This window comes from Crocodylus siamensis, chromosome 7 (genome assembly GCF_052110815.1).
Source record: "Crocodylus siamensis isolate JL-2025a chromosome 7, ASM5211081v1, whole genome shotgun sequence".
NCBI classification, from domain to species: domain Eukaryota; kingdom Metazoa; phylum Chordata; order Crocodylia; family Crocodylidae; genus Crocodylus; species Crocodylus siamensis.
This window is the reverse complement of record NC_143401.1, coordinates 95,691,925-95,707,193: the sequence shown is the minus strand read 5'-3', so window position 1 is coordinate 95,707,193 and position 15,269 is coordinate 95,691,925. Positions and strand designations below refer to the sequence as shown.

General features: G+C 47.4%; 1 protein-coding gene across 3 annotated transcripts in view; it reads left to right on the top strand.

Annotated features, from left to right (window-relative positions):
• Positions 1-15,269, top strand: part of NEURL1 (neuralized E3 ubiquitin protein ligase 1) — a 210,314-nt gene that overhangs the window by 104,447 nt on the left and 90,598 nt on the right. The window lies entirely within an intron of this gene.

The following is a 15,269-nucleotide window of genomic DNA, read 5'->3' as shown; positions in this document are numbered from 1 at the left end:
TGAATGGACCGATTTTAGACCAAGCTAAATCCATTAAGCACAGCATGCTCGGTGTGTCTGCAGTTGCAGGAAATGTAATCTCAAGCAGGGGGCGAAAGGGGGAGTGGGGGGCTTGGAGAATATTGCACAGGCCAGTGATAAGGGAAACTTCACGTCCACAGAAAATGATATACCTGGGGCTGTGCATCTGACCCACCAGGAAGGTTGCTTGCGAGGCTGCACCCAGTTTATGCAGAGCTTTTTCATTGCTCTGAAATGTTCCCTTTAACTTCTGGATGTGCTGAAGAGGCAGAGTATTCACCACCCACATGTGTATCGCAGTAGCATCAGTGAACTGGGAATGAGTGTGTCAGATGTTATATAGGGTTATATGCACATAGCCTATGTATCATGCACACATGTTGTGTTTCGGAGCCTATCTTGTCGTCCCTCTGTCACGTTGAGATGTTGTCTGAAGTATACATTTGTATGTAAGTTATAGATAGTTTCAGGCCTGATTTTGTTTTCCATCCTCTCATGTTTGAACAATGTAGGAATACATTGCATGAATATGAAGCAAAGGAATATATATGATCCCTGAGGTATATTGAGGACTGTCTCTCTGATAGCAAGAACGTCTCTACTGGGTTGATGATTTATTCATTGAATTAACTGCATCGGTTTCATTTGTAAGCTGACCAGTTTTTGTTTCTTTACTAATACACAATTCACATGATATTTCCAAAACAGCAATACTGTTGTGTCATCAGGAAAAAAAAAAGAGAGAAGTCTTTGGCTAGTTGCTTTGTCATCACTGCTGGGTTTTTCCCCTGGGGTTTTTTTCTCTTTCATCTATTAAAATATTAATGAATCAGAAAAACCCGGATAGAAAAATATTTTCATGTGTTTAATAAGGTGTTGCCTTCTCCAACTAAGGATTTCTTCCCTCTGTCGCCACCAGTGCTCTACGGCACTGTACAGCGCTCCCACAACTTCTGCTTTGAATTAGTCTTCATCAGTGGCTGCTGTTCTTGGACTTTCACTTTGCTGGGACATGGATGCAAAGCGAAGAGCTGTGGGCCATTCATTCTGTCAGCCTTGTGCCTTCCTTGAAGAGGAAGAGCTACAAACAAGGTGACCATCCAAGGTGGGGGTACCACTGGTTGATGAGGACAGATATGATTTGAAAACCATGGACGTTTGTGACTTAACCAAAAAAACAAGAAAGAAGGAAAGCAAACTGAGCAATGCAAATCGAGATAGGAACTGTGAGCATGTTTGCAGCTCCGGTTTATCTGAGGCTGCCATTCCTTTATTCCACATTGCTGTTGAATGCAGTTTTTTTAATGTCAAATTAACAGTTAAACAGAAAAAAAAGACCTGGGAATGTATTAGTTTACTAAAGAAGAACCGAAAAGAGATGCAGTGCTAGTGAAAGGAGCTATATCGACAGGAATCCCCAGATAGTCGTGGACCAGTGTCCTTGCACCTTGTGCAGAAGGAAGCGTGTGGCATTTACTGTGATGCCTTCGTGACTCGGGAGACTCGCCCACCCTCAGAGAAAGTTAATCTTTGGAGAGGAGCCACCAGTAGCTCAGCCTCCGTTGTCCTTTGTACCTCTGCTGAAGTGGTTTTGCTTACGATGCTACTTATGATGGGACTTAAGTGACGTGCCCACGTCCATGAGAAATTGGGCTGGGGACACGGACTCATTTCATAGAGGTAATTAGTAATATGGCCTGTTGTTATTGACCTTGTGGAGATGCAAGGCTCCGAAGCGAGCTGGCCTTGCAAACAAGAAAAACAAGTTGGCTGTGGGTCTCTCAGAGACTCGTTAGCCTGGGGAAGAGCCTATCAACAGTAAAGAAAGCCTAGAAAACATTTATACCATATGCCACTGTAACTCCGAATAGTTGGCATTCTTACAACCGCTTCTATCCAACAACCTCCGAGTCCTTTACAAACAATGAATTAAGTCTAGCAGCATTTACTCCCGGGAAGGAAAGCGGCAGGGTCATCATCCCAGTTTGCAAAGGAACGGAGGGAGGGCGAGCTGAAGTGAGCCGAGGTAGCGCTAAGAGCAGCATTCAGGAGTCCTGCAGCTCGGGGTTGTGCTTTAGCCACATGACCGTCCTTCCAGGATCCCTGCTGACAATAGCTGCAAATACAGGGCATTTAAATCACTTTGAAAGGTATAGGCAGGCTCATGTCCAGTCTTCCTCTGGGGATGGGAGATTTGTATTTAAGAGGAGGCTGTATACCAGAACTCCCCCTGGTTCCCTGGAGAGGGCAGGGCAGCAGCGCAGGCGAACCCCAGGAGCGGAGCTGGGAGGTCTCGAATGAAGCCCGGTGTCAGATGGTGCCACCACTTTGGGCTCAGAGGGAAGGAGCTTTCAGCCAGAGAGGATGGAGCTGAGCTGAGTTGAGCCTCCCATGCCAGATCCCTGCATTAAATCCTCTTTAACCAGATTAGGGGACGCCTTTCTTGTGTGACTGCCAAACCCCTTTATTTTAAAAGGAGATGTCTGATAGTTTGGGGTGTGTAGCATCACTATCTCGCCCCGTGAATGTACATGTCCTGCGTTACCGGAGCATCATCACAGTGTCTGTGTGTGTCCACGTTCTCCCGCGTACCACGTGTTTCGTGGTTTCATCCTGTTCTCTCCCTCTCCCACACCTATGAACTTCCTTTTTGCAGTTTTGGAGACTGCCTATAATGCAAAGGCAGTAAAACGTACAAACGGTAAGTCCTAGGGTCAAGCAGCATTGATAGGTGGGTCCACAAATGATTTTAAAAATGATGTCTGTAAATGAGTGTTTTAAAGAACCTTTTTAAATAGGAAATGTTCGCTGCGTTGGAGATTTCGCTCGGGTTTCATCCGAGGCTGTGTTGCTCCTAGCAGTAGAAAAGTGCTCGCGTACATGTATCTGTGTGTATTCATATAGCGTGTATAACTGTAATATATATATTCACACATACACACACTGTTCAAAGTTATCCTAAATATTTATATCCAACAGTACTTGCTAATTAATCATAAAGGAAGCATATCTGTAATACATACATATTTAGTAGTCAGTATGCTGTCGCAGTGCTTTGGGCTTGACTCTGAATCATCTGCTGTATTCCTTTTTTAATTCCTTTTTTTCTGGCAGGAAGTAAAAATGGTTGTCTCACTTTTTTTTTTTGATCTTTAAGGGAAACTTCTATAACTCTTATCAGTTGAAGACCTTTCCTTAATTCAGTGGGACCCAGTCCTCAGGGCTTTATTGGCATAAAGAGCTGCAAGCCTTTCATGTCTTTGTCTTTCTTTCTCAGAATAAAGACTAGCTAAAAAGGCAACCTTTAGCAAGGAAAGCCGCTGCTTTGCTCTAGTGAGAGAGAAAGCCAGGGTGTGTATGTGTGTAGAGATTAGTGATTTACATGTGTGAGGCTTTTCGGAGGCCTTTCTGCTTGCTGTGTTACACCCAGTATGTTAATTCACACGTGGGGTACGTACATGCTCACGTTCTGCTCACATAACTTCAACTGGTGTCATTAATGATCATCACCAATACTGCCTTTTTTTCCAGGGGGGTAAAGTTATTTGTGTCTACTTCGTCATGTGTGACAAGCATTTAGTTATGTTACAGAATCATTTTCACCAACAGCAGGGTGGGAAAGGTGTGCAAGACACCGTTTCCCAAGTTGTCACCAGCGCCTTTGTAATTACAGAAACAAATCCCCAGTGAGAACGGAGAGTCGTGCGTTGGGTTTTTGGCTGGGATTGACAGATATATTTCCCGACATCGTGGATTGTTTGGAGTGCAGGCTTGTTTCAATGGAAAGTGCTCTTTCTTTAAGTAGTAAATAAATAGCAAATATTAGCGTGTGCACGTGTGTGTAATGGGCAAGTTTTCGGCCCTCTCATAGATGCGTAAGGCTGCCTGGAGGAAGGGGGAACAAGCTGCCCAGAGGCTGCACGGAGAATGCCGGTGTACTAGTCCTCCACTGTCTCCACACAGTGCTGTCGAGAGGATTTTGCCCTGTGCATGATGATATCCATTCATCTGCAGTCCAAAGCCCTATTGGATTGAGTTTCCTCTCCCCTACTCCATGCATGACCATTCATCCTCGTGCAGAGAGCCCTTGGCTCTGCTGTGGTTGCAGATTTTATCCGCTGAGAACAGTTGTAAGTGGTTATATGAGGTTCACGGTATAGGATCTGCATCCTTGGGTGTGCACATAGGGGCTGGAGAGCGTAGGGCAGCAGGCATTGCTAGGGCAGCTGAGCTCTTGCTCTGTGGTTCTCAGAAACTCAATGCCATTTCCTTAGCTCTAAAATAGCTCCACAGGCATTTTCATTTATTCCAGCTTTGCACAATGATGCTCTATTTTTACCACTCTCATGACTACTTGCCCCGATACGCTTTGTGTCTATATGTAGTAACTAATTCGGCTCTGATTTAGACATGGGTATGAATTAGGATTGAGGCCAGTGGGGTTGCACTAATGTAAGGGCAGCAAATCAGGCTCTTTGGCTTGGCTTTCATTGCATATGACATATAACTTGTTTCATATAAAGTGATGGCTTGATAACCTTTCCAAACAGTGAATTTTCACCTTTGCAATTATTGCCAGCCATTAATGCTTTATGCCAAGTGTACATTATAACACCCATCCTCTGGCAGAGTTTTTCTACTTCTTACAACCAATTAACTTGCAAATGCTCTAAACAGAAAAAGGACAAGACGTGGCTTAAAATGCTAAAATGTTAGTGTGAAACAAAATGATTTGACAACTTGACTCTTAGCAAAGTCTCTCTGCAGATTAAAGCTATGTCAGAGTTAGATTATATTCCTTATGGCCTCCAAATCACCACTGAGCCTTTTGGACAATTGATTTGACTCTCAGATTGTATAGAGTGATAGACAATAAGTTCAGCTCAGTGCTAAAATGGATAGTTTATATTCTGTTTTCTGTTGGCTCTTGCTCACGGAGAACAGTCTCTTAGTAGAGGAGCGAAGGCCATTGCCAAACTCTCCCTGTGTTCAGAGGACTATTATACAGCTCTAAAAGTGTATGTGTGTGTGTGTGTCTTTTTTTAATTTAATCCAGCTCAGGGCTAGATTAACTGGTGCAGAAGACCCTGGGCAGAGTGCCAGAGCAATGCTAGCATTTACTGAAAACGGGGCTGTCGGAGATTTTCAGTTCAAGCCTCTGACCTTGTCCCATTCAGGTGTCCCGGATCACTGGTGACAGAGCTGCTGTGACTGCTGGCAGGTCTTTTGGTACAAAGTGTTCAGTGTCCCTACCTGGCCATGGGTATCCACAGTGACTTCGGCAGTTTTAAACCTGTTTTGGATGGCAGGTTTCTTCTGACATTAGCTGTGGCCTTCTTAGATACTACAGAGATCTAGTCATACCTAAATGGCAATGTATTCTCTTCTGAGTCTGCCCTTTCTTCCAGAGAGGCAAGTGTTTCTTAGGGCAATGTCTTTTGTTGGACCAATTGTGTCATTGGGATAAAAGTAAATGAGCTTTCCTAATGCATGACATTCTTCATCAGGTCTCTCATCACTTTATTTTCAGGGCCTTCCTTCTTTTGGGGGTCTTCCAGCCGCCTCTAACAGCTTGCAGCCTACAAGGCATCTACGATGAAACCTAAAGACTCAGTGACGGGGTTTAGCCTGTATTCTCATAGCAGTTTTGACCCCAACCTCTTTAACAGCAACGAGTGGCACTGATGGTCCCGCTCCGACTGCAGCATCTGTGCTCATGTAGTGGGGTAAAGTGACCATCGTAACACTTTAATTCATAACTAGCCTCTCAAGTAGCCTTGTGTCTCTCGTGCGTATGACTGGAGACCGTAAACTCAAGTGTAGAGACGTGTGGCGGGAAGGTGGACGAGGGCAGGAGTTCTTGAAAAGACCAATAAGAGAGGACACGGTATATGCAAACACAATAATGTCTGCACCATTCACTATTTTGCATCCGTAAACCACCCATTGCTTTATGCACCTATATCAGAACTTTTTGCACTTACTTGTCTCTTTGTGAAGCAGCCTTATGCTTTTCTATCTTGGCTCCATCTGAAATTCTTTTGATGCCTCTAATAATTCCTCATCTCTCCCTCAAATTCTTCTGTGTTACGTGTTAACGGATGGCACATTCACCCATCATTCACTTAACCCTGAAGTAGTTTGTAGACCATCAGGAAGGTTTTTCTAGGTTCTCCAACATGACTTAGGAAGTCCTTTGCGTACTTAATCAAAAGCTGTTATTCCCAGAGACAAAAGAATCACCTTGTTAAAACTAACCTCGCACAAAGTCAAATTTGCTTAACAAATATCATTTGCCTTGCTAATCTGCAGCAGGAATATAGAGGAGAAGAGCTGTGCAGGTGTGTTTGTGATTCATCGGGTGTAGGTTATAGCCGTGTTGGTGTATGGACATAGGCAGACCAGGTTCTTTGGGTAAATGTGACCAACTAAATAGTTGGAAAACTTGTTCTTTGCAAGCTCTTGGGCACAAACACCTCTCTTCAGGCATCGGGAGAGTCTGCTGGTGTTTGTGTGGCCTACGTATAGACATTGGCTTTATGGCACATTACCACCTGCCTGCCATCTGATAACCCCGGACCTGCATTTTGCATATTGGCTCCTATTCTACCCAGGAGAGCACACAAACACCAACAGACTCTCCATATGCCTGCCGAAGGGTGTTTGTGCCTGCAAGCTTGCAAAGAACAAATTTTCTAATTGTTTAGTTGGTCTAATAAAAGACATCACATCTACCCAAAGAACCTCGTCTGCCTTTGTGGATTCAGGGCATCTGTCTTCCTTTTAAGAGACTGTTATTACATGATGTCCCGAAGTACAGTTGGGAACAATCTGTTGGTTTAGCAGTACATAATTAAATCGATTAGGCAAAAAAGGGAAGGTGCATGTGCAAAGTAGGGAACGGCTCTCAGCGTTCGGGGTCAAAGAGCCAGGCTGGATTCCCAGTTTTATAGCAACATATAATGCTTCAAGGGAGACAGCGATCCTCCGTGTCCTACACAAAGTCCTGATGTAGACAGTGTAAATGTGCTGCGTGCTGCCAGACACCAGACTCATGAACAGCATGCCTGTGATGAAAGCAGAAACCAGTATAGACCAGAGTCCTGCCTGGGAATGTGGGGCTCTTCCAGAGTGGACCTTGTCGTACTCATCATCATCAGTCACCTCTCCCTTCTTCTCTAAATAGCATCATTTTCCCTTGCAAATTATCCTTATTTGCATCAAACTGATCCTGAGACTTCTCTTGTGCGGTTCCTGCCTTCACAGACTGCCCTACACGTCTTTCTGACTCTGCCGACGGGGGCACTGTCATTTCTGTTGTGAGAAGAAACGCCTGGGATTGCTATAAGTGACCGCCATGGGGGAGGAGGTATTCTGTACCTCTCCCTCTGCTAAAGGCCAGCTCCTTTCTACGATGTCGTTTGCCGCTCTTTCTGCCTGTGATGTCCGGAGTAAATAGTGTGGGAGATGTGTGGGAAAAACAGTTTTAGGCCAAATTACATTATTGTAACCAAGATCAGAATCCGGCCCATCTGTTGAAAACAAAGCCGTGCTGCATGGTGGGGGGTCATGTGGAGGCAGCATTTGGAGCAGTACGGTAGCAGGATGTTATCCCCACCAAGAAGCTCTGTTTTTAGGACAGGTTGTCATTTGCATGTGCTTTGACTAGAAGACCGCTTTCCTGCCGTGGCCAGCTGAGCCCACCAGCGCCCAAGAAGTTGGTCCCAGCAGGGAGGGTGTGGTGGACCAGTGCCTCTCTCCTAGCACTGTTTGCTCGCGGGGACCAGAGCAGAGGGAGCTGGACATGGCACAGGAGGAGTGGAGTGTCTCCTTTCCCTGGCCACCCTCAAATTCACATGAATCAAAGGGCAGCGAGTGCTTGCTGGAGGGCCTGACCCAGCACGAGGAGCAGTAGAAGGAAAACACAAGAGTTTGCCAAAGAGGCTTTCTGAGCGTGCTGCTCCTTGCTCCACCATGGATGCAGTCCTCGCTCCATCCACAACTGCAGCTTTCTGCTGACCACGCTCATTTGACGCTGCTATTTTTGAGAGCAATTTTTCTCATTCGGTGCCAGGCTGAACTTTCTGGGAAATAAAAGAGGATGTCTCTACTTTCCTTTCCCCGCTAGCTCTCAAGAAGCAGCCGTAGGCACCAGAGGCTGGCAGGGTTAGGCGCAGGCCTGCGCCAGGCTGCCTGGCACGGGCACTGAGTTATCTTGGACAAGCCACTTAATTCCTCAGGGTTTCGGTTCTCAGCATGAGCAGTGGGAGAGGTGGTTGCTTGCTTGCTTTGTTCAACACTTCGACGTTTCAGATGAGAGGCACCATGGGGTGGAGCAGCTCCCGTAAAGGGTGATTTCACCCACTGGCAGGAGGGGTCTAGGAGAGGAAAGTGCGAAGCCACCATCTCCCCCATCCATAGCTTGAGGCTGGGTGCTGCCTGCAAGCATAGAGGGAAGGCGCTGGTCCATAAGCCACAGTGACACACAAGCCATTTCTGGCTCTCCAGGGAGCTGGGATAAAAACTGGCAAGACTAGCGCAAAAGAGAAATGTTTAGGCTTTGAGGAGCATAAAAACGGAACGATTAAAAGCACTTGCTAATCTCTTTTGAAAATGCAAGCAGTTAACGTGCTGCAACTCAGCAGGCCTAAAACACGACGTGGGAGTAAAAGCACAATGTACTGAGGCTCAATTAAAGCTTTGAAAAATTAACGAGACTGGCTGCAAAGCTCTTTTGCTTAATGAAAACCTCTCCGGGGGTTGTTTCATTTTTCTGTTTGGAAAGGCTAGAATGGTGTCTCAATACTGGTTTTGCAGGGAGGCAGCCTGTGGAGGAGAATAAATGCTGCCCTGCAATGCCTGTTGCTTATAGCAGGGTTTTACATAAATGCATGGTAGAGGTATGGAGACAGAGGTGTTTCTCTCTTTTTTCTTTTCTTTTTCATTTGAAGATCTGTAGACTGACTGAAGACACAAAGATTGTTTGCAAATGGCATTTTCAAAGCCTTCTTTGAAAAACTCCATTTTACAAAATGCCTTAGATTAAAGATGAGGGGTGGGGGTGGGGAAAGCAATAAGAAGAGACAAAAGTCTCTGGAAGGGAGATCGGGGCATGTGTCTCATCCATAAGATGTTGAAGCAACCGAGAAAAAAAACGACTTTTGTGTCTGCACACAGAAAAAACCAGTGAGGTCTGCAGGGAACGGCATCCCTGAAGATCAAACCATGATTTAGATGCCTAAATATGGAGTTAGATGGCTAACTGTACGCTAGCCTGTTTTCACATCGTTGGCTTACATATATGTGTGAGAGGTTATTCTGGTGACTGTTGTGTGAGGTCTCTATTGTGGAAGGAAATAAGAGCAATATAGACATCTTCCATGCATAACAGGAGATCTTATGACAATTGGTTTTTAAAGTCAATCAAAAAACAGCCAAATCCCTCCTTCAGAAGCATGCATGAGACTACTGCTCCATTCCTTGGAAGATACTCGGTGGAAGTTGGCATTTTGGATCCTTTTCATGTTGAACACCCCCCCCCCCCCCCCCCGAACCACTCCTTGCCACTCCTAGCAACGAGGCTTCCAGTGATTAAAATGGGCAACGTCTTGAAACGGTCCTTCCCTTTCGGTTGATTCACCGAAGTTGTTCCCTTTCATTTCACTCAGCTTGGAAACAGAAAGTTAACTGGTTCGCTTTTGTTTTCTGGTGACTGTAAAGTACCTCCCGGCTCCTGTCTGATGTCCCAACCCCAGAAAGGAACAGTACAGATACTGTCTTCGGGGCAGTGTTTACTTCCCTGTGGCATGGCTGGCTTTGTTTGCTACAATACCTGGTGAAACCCAGCAAAAAGGGAAGGAAGTCTTTTGTTGGTTTAGCAGCCTGTTTCTGTTCTCCAGTCGACTAAGGGAGAAACCCATGCTGTGGCTAGTATTTTCTCCAAGGCATCTGCCATGTTTCTATGGAATTGCTCCCAACTCCTCGTGGAAAGGCGTTGGCAACTTTGAGAATAAGGTTGATCCAGTGTCAGAGATGCCAACCCTCCGCTGAACTCTCTCTGATTTGTCCACATCCTTTCTGTAGTGGGGGGCCACAGCTGGACACAGGACTCCAGATGTGGCCTCCCCAGTGCTGAACAGAGGGGAGGAATCACTGCCCTCCGTCTGCTGGCACCGCTCCTACCAGTGCAGCCCAGTGTGAGCCAAGTCCTGCCCTGAGTTTGGCCCGTGGGTTTGTGCAGCAGAGCTGAAAAGAGGCTTGGTTCTCCTTTGCTGGATGGTCCACATGCACTTTCCACTATTGTTGCACATGTCTCATGTGTGCTCGAACAAGGGGGGTAGCCGTACTGATGTGGAGCACATACCCTGAGCTTCCCCTTGTTTTCCACTGAGGGCACGATGATCAGAGCAAGCTGACCAAAGTTTCCTCTCGAGCCCCGCATGGCTTGTGATGGAGCTTCTTCTTGTCTGTGTTCAGCCAGTTAGAAAACCCTTGCCCTAAGCCGTTCACGTTGTTTGCAGATAGTTTCTTAGGTAGACAGTGCTCATTAGTTCTGTGAGCTTCATGGCTGGAGGCCACATCCTCCCTCAGCGTGCAGTGAGCACAAGGGTGGGCTGTACTGTGTGTCAGCTCCACCGAGGAGAAGCATAAGGAACTTATGCTCACGGGATGAGGGAAGGCGCCGGAGGAATCCCAGAAGCGGTGTGTCCATGGAGAGCTGTAGGAGGAGATATGGTCCCTGCTCTGCTTCCCACTGACGCCTCGGCACCCATGCACCGTGCTTCACCAGTGGCTTAGCACTGAAGCTCCAGGCCACGGGCCTGGTGTTTACGGTGCCACGGAAAGTTGCCCCAGCAGCTTCTGCCTGTCACAAGAAGAGGTGCAGATGCCCTCTTAGCCCTCCAGCATTTGACATAGAGGACTGACCCGGCATTTGCCATAAGCATTATCTGCAGCACCTACCGACGCAGATCTAGAGGGAGACCACGACAACACATTGCCCACGTTTCACAGACCACAGGGCGGCAAGCAGACATCTGCTCTCTCTGCTTGTACATCCTGCATGAAAAGACCTACCCCCCAGACCTCTTTGCCCAGGAGTCCATCAGAGTACCAATAAAGAGACCTCCGCAAGCAAAGATACCACCCTCCAATGTCCTGGTCATCCCAGCCCACCTCAGGGCTAGACAGTCTCTGGGATGGGCATGTTGAGACCTGAACCAGCCCGTGAAATACCAGAATGGGTAACATTGCCCTTCTGGACGCGCCCAGCTGACTTCAGGATTGAAAGGTCCTGTAACACGATAAACCCAACCATTTGTGGACATCATGACAACAGTGTATTCCCCCCAGTTTCACTTTGTGTCTTCACCACATTCCTTGCAAGTCCTTCCTGTAGCATGTCTCAGGGTGATTGGTATAGATGATGATGGAGAGCACGTCCATCAGTTTTTACATCAAATGAGGTAGGGTGAAGCTTTCCTTCTGTTCCAGAAACCAGTCACATTTTGGGACCGGTTTCTCTGGCCTGAGCTCTCGCTTCCTGCCGTGCATGCTTTCCTGGCCTGCAGAACAGCCCGATGCAACATTTAATTGGACATTTCTCTTCAAATTCAAGCCAGACATCAGATTCTGTTCTTTAAGGCAGCTTTTCAGTGTGATTATCTAAGCAGACCTTTTCAGAGTGCAGAGAGACGTCATGTTTCTGTTCCAGGGAAGGATCCTGTTCAATACCTTCCTGAGCCCAGAGCTTGGGCAGGGCTGGGAGTAGGGGAGGAGGAGGGAGTGGAAGGAGAACGGTTGCACATTGACCCTCCAACCTCTTGGCTCTCCCAAGTCCTTTGCAAAATCAGACGAGACCCAGTCAGACTGACTGTGAGAGCTCATCTGTGGCTGAGATAGCTCTGGTTCCTGGATAATCTGTATTTATTGTCTATCCAGCCCAGGGCCCTAGCTCATCTGCTCAGCACGGACACGTGATCCAACACGCCTACATAAAGTCTCTTCACCATCTCTTCATGTGCTTATTCCGTTCTTGTTGCACGTGTCTCTTGTGTGCTCAAGCCAGGCAGGGTAGCCGTACCGATGTGGAGCACATACCCACGGCCTCGATGCTGGGTGGCTGGCGAGTGCAGAATCATCTTGCTCTTCATGGTCTGCGCCATTTTGATCAAAGGAAAATCAACCAGGCAGATATACCTGATGAAGTGGACTAAGAAAGTTTTCCTGGTGCAGTAGAGAATCGTGATGCCATTGTGAGCCCAGAGTCTAAGTTCCTGCTCCATCTGAATCAGGCTCTTCCCCAGTCATGTATGTCCGAGGCTGTCGGCCCACTGTGAGATGTGCCTCGGCTTTTAACTCAAAAAGGCCAAAACTGTTTAGGTTACCCCCCTGGCTCTCTGTGGCCACAGACGAGAAAGATGAAAGGTAAAGCAGCTTCCCCCTCCTCAGACATTCCCCAAATGTGTTTCAGCTGCTGGAAGGATATGGTATGTGAGAGTCCATGTGGACCCGCTTACAGCTGGGAGTATGCAATCCACTGACCCAAGCAATGCATGCAGCTTGGCTTAATAAGTACCTACCCCAGGCGTTTGTACAGCAGCCAAACGGAGCTCTGTTTGCACGGCATTGTGAAGCCTCTTGGGCTCCCAGATCTGCTGCAGCATGCGACAGAGGAGAGCTCCAGGCCCTGTTTTCTGATTTCCCATTGCAGAGCGAAACGGTTGCAGCTCTGGTGCTAAAGGAGGGTGTATATGAGGAATCACTCAAAGGGAGTAAGGAGTAATGGTCTCAAGTTGTAGCAAGGGAAGTTTCAGGTAGATAGGAGGAAATACTTTATCACAAGGAGGATAGTAAAGCACTGGAGCAGGCTTCCCAGAGAGGTTTTGAAGACCCAGGTAGACAAAGCTTGGGCTGGGGTGATGTAGTCAGGGCTGGCCGTGCTCTGAGCAGGGGGTTGCACTAGATGTGACCTCCTGAGCTCCCTTCACACCCTCATTGTCTGTGTTCTTTACATTATTGAAGTCCTTTTATGTGTTGTTTATATGTGCATCACAACACCCACTGCTCTCCTGCTTCAAAGTCCTGCACGTCTGAATCCTGTGGTTGGGAGGAAACTGAGGTCTGGTTCATGCATTTTGCGTTTGGCCTCAGTGTGAAACACAAGGAGTTTCGGGTGGATACTCATGACGTGGCCCTCCAGACCACCAGCTGCTGGTTGTGCTATGAATAAGACGTCTCAACATGACTGAAAGCAAATGATTGCTTAGTCCGTCATCTGGACAAGCAGAGAGTCAGAGCGGTCCGTGCAGCCCAGGTCTTATGGTGAACATTTTTTCTGAGCCCAGCCTACTCAGAGATCAAGGCTCTGATGCTGCCTGGAGCTCCGCTGCTGGGTGAAATAACACATGGGCACGGGGGTCCCCGCGAGTGGGTTTTCTGATTCACCACCGTGTCTTGGTGGGTGCAGTAAATGTTTGGCCTCGTTTGGAGTCCCGTGGGTGCAGGGCACTGAACGAGTGGCTCTCTTGTAGAGACAAGCACGTCAGACCCAGTCCCGTAATCTTTATTCCCATCGTAGTCAGGCAAAGCTCCCCAGCGCTACGGTGAGATGTTTGCCTGAGTGGGAGCGGCAGGGCTTTGCGCAGTCTGTCAGGTTACAAATAGGGGAATTTGTGAAGGACGACACTGGAGGGCTTGTTTCCTCTCCTGGGGTGTTCCCTCCAGTATTGCTCATCCAGAAGGTTTAAGACAAGCCGCGCATCCTTCAAAGACTTCATGCCACAGTTGTGGCTGTGTGTGGAACAGTGCTCCAAACATTGCAACGCTGCATTTCATCTTCTTTCTGCCCCCATCGATGCCCCACTATGTTAAGTTAGTTTGCACGAGTTTCAAATAGCAGTTTTTACTCCCATTCGGGGGTGTTTCCAGCAGCCAGGCTGCCTCGTTCCTTCCCCCTGTCCCTCTTTAGCTGATCAGAAATCCAGCCTTTCTCATATCGCTGTCCTTTTCTTCATCAGTCATCATCTGCAAGGAAGGGGTGGTCCTGCCTCGGCCAGGAGGCTGGGTTGCGTGACCTGCTGAAGTGCCCTACGGCCCTGCAGCTGAAGCAGAGGTCCTGTGTGCACCCCAGTAAGGAACAGTTGTGAGTCCAAGTTTGCAGAATTGCATCTTTGGCAGCAAGGTTAATAAACCCTCGTGCCTGAGTCGTGAAAGCAGCTATCCTACAGATAAACCCGGGCGACTTGTGTGGGCACTTGCAGAACTCTGTCTCCAGGTGCTGGGGCTTGCGTACGGGAACGATGACTAAAACTAATAGTATCCTAGCTAGATAAGAGGCGTCTTCCCCAAAATAGTTTGTTCCGGGGGTGGCTTCCTCCTTGAATGAAAGTGCTTTGTTTTTGAGTGCAGGGCTTGAGAAATAGGCTTTGTACTACAGGTGATGATGAGAAATCATTGAACTGAGGCTTACTAGGGGACGGTGTGGGATGCTTATTGCAAGAGTTGCCAGTTCACTCTTGTTTTAATTGGGTTTTTTTTTTCTCCCGTTGAACTTGTAGTAAGCCTACTGGTACTTTCATAAGCCATCATAATAGTGTAAGGAGCTGGGAGTGCATATATGTGTGGGGTCAGAAATGGTGTGTGTGTGTGGTGCTGTGCTGCTTTCCGTTAAAAAAGAGCCACTGAAATGGAGACAGAATTCCTTTCACTTGTAAACTTTTCTTTTTTCGCCCATAAAGTACCCGTGCTTTGACTGTAGTTAGCTGGCAGCATCCTTGTGATAGAAACCTGTCATTCCCACTCGGTCCTCGCTCTTTGTTTTCAGGCAATGAGGGTACGATGCCCTTGACCACTTGCTCTGTGCCCTGGTGCAGCAGATGCTGGAGAGAACAAGTTCCTGTGTGGACTATTCCAGCAGCTATTTATAGGAAAACATTAAATAATATCTGTACCGGGCTGGTGTGGGAGTTGGTAATGAAGCGGGCTGCAATCCGATTCACACTTCAGTCTTTGCAATGAGCACGTGGGGAGGCTGTAGCGTGGTGGCCCATCTTGCTCGTGCCCTTTCGGTTTTGTGCTCGGCAGTAATGAAGAAAAAACCGCCACTGCTATTATGTTCCCCAAATCCACTGGCTGCAAGAGCTGTTTATTCCCCGAGTGCAACGGTCGTTCGGTGTGTGGTCTAAACATAAAGCAGTATCGCCTCTTTAGGCAATGCGGGTTTATGCTGTACCTTAGCGGGTCCTGTT